The following is a 1,919-nucleotide window of genomic DNA, read 5'->3' on the forward strand; positions in this document are numbered from 1 at the left end:
AGGGATACTAAACATGAATTGCCCACTGAAGAGCAATAAACCCTTCTTTGTCAGCAAGAGGCTGATGTGGAGGAACACGTGTTTGGAGGCAATGAGGTGATAACACGTCTGTAAATCCTGCAAACATGGGGGAAGTTGCTGCCCCCCATACCCTTGCCCAAGACTTGAGGCCACTTTAATTTGCAAAGATTGAAAGGGCCTGACGGCGTCCCTGGGCTTATCTGCAAGTAAAAGCCTGCTACAATAAGGGCTCACCGCCAGGACAAAGCTCTCTGTATTGCTCCAGTCTGCTATTAACACAGCTGCTCCTGTATGAGATCGCAGGCAGACCATGGGGCTCTTTTTGTACCCACTCTTAGCCTGTATCTCGGGGTCCTGGATTTCTAGTATCTGTGAATGGCATAGGGGGTAGATTATGGTCAGTACATGTCTTAATGACGCAAACGAGTGTGTGCTTGGCTGTGCACAGGCACACACGCACAGATACAGACACACACGGTCTACTTATCCATAGAGACTTACTTCAGAGACACATGTAGGAAGAGGAAGCTAGCTGCACACATAGTAAAGATGTGTAGACATACATAAACTTACACAGAAAGATACCAATAACATAACCATATTAAGGGAAGCGCCACAAATATCTGCAGACATGGACAAACACAGAGACATAGCGGCTGCGTAAAGATGCACGTACATAGAGTGCAGGCATACAGGCAGCACACATAAACATGCAAGCACACATTGCTCTCTCCCTTCACAGGCTGTCCAGTTAGGAATGGTGTGCTAAGAAAAGGGCGACCAGCAGACTGTGTGACCAGCAGCCCGGCTAGCTCAGTCGGTAGAGCATGAGACTCTTAATCTCAGGGTCGTGGGTTCGAGCCCCACGTTGGGCGCGGCATTCTTTTACTGATATTTTTCACATTTTATTTTACACACCTAGGTCACCTGCAAAATAAACTCAAGTTACGTCCTCTCGCAGATCTCTCTCCTACAGTACTCTATGGCCCAATGAATACATCTCAGCTCCAGTCCTTCACGCGCAACTAGTGGGATTTACCACCAATCAGTGGCCAGGGCTCAGCCCGCCTCCTGTGACGTGTTTCCTGAAGACAACAGCCCAGCTCTCCCCACCCTCCGTGCGCACCCCTACAAGTTAGAGCGATCTGTCAGGATTGGCAAGTTTAAGGACCGTCTATATACCGTGGCGCGAATCACCCCGATCCGAAAGCGGCTGCAAAAAAAAAAAAAAAAAGGTTGTGTCAGAAGTGGGATTTGAACCCACGCCTCCAATTGGAGACCAGAACACCCAGCTGGGAAAGAGAATCAGCTCTTGAGTCTGGCGCCTTAGACCGCTCGGCCATCCTGACAACTGGAAGGTGCAGCAGGGTAAAGAGTACAGGCTCTGGAGATGCAGGAGAAACAACGGCGTATCAGCGTGTAACGGGAACCTGAGAAGCAGCATTCAGCTTTAATCATCTGCAATGGAATATCACACACTATGCAACATCACTCTCGTGTTCTGCATTGCAGATAAGCAAGGGCATGTTCCACAACAGGCATCAGGTACGGACTACATCAGAACACGCTTAACATGGATTCCAGAACAGACACCAGCAGTGGCATACATTGGGACAAACACCAGCTGGGGAACATTCAGTCTCGGACATCAAGGATGGAATTTTGCAAAACAGCCACCAACTCGCCATCTTTCATCACCTACTGAATATTCAAGGGCAGCCATCAATACATTAATATTCTGGGGCACACATCAACAGTTGGGGTTCCTAGAACAGCTCTTGGCAAAGCAGCATTTTAGAACAAATATCAGCAATGCCCCCTTCTAGATCGCTCGTTAGTAGTGGGGTAGTCCAGAACAGACACTTTTCTGGAATATTTTAGGACGGACACCCACAGAG

At 48.5% G+C, this 1,919-nt stretch overlaps 1 non-coding gene across 1 annotated transcript; it reads right to left on the reverse strand.

Annotated features, from left to right (window-relative positions):
* Window positions 1-1,260: 1,260 nt before the first annotated feature.
* TRNAL-CAA (transfer RNA leucine (anticodon CAA)) lies at window positions 1,261-1,370 on the reverse strand. The gene is made up of 2 exons: window positions 1,333-1,370; window positions 1,261-1,306 (listed from the first exon to the last, which is right to left on the reverse strand). It is a non-coding gene; the product is annotated as a tRNA-Leu (tRNA).
* Between the last annotated feature and the right edge of the window lie 549 nt (window positions 1,371-1,919).

This window comes from Ambystoma mexicanum, chromosome 13 (assembly GCF_040938575.1).
Source record: "Ambystoma mexicanum isolate Mex_15411 chromosome 13, UKY_AmexF1_1, whole genome shotgun sequence".
Lineage (NCBI taxonomy): Eukaryota > Metazoa > Chordata > Amphibia > Caudata > Ambystomatidae > Ambystoma > Ambystoma mexicanum.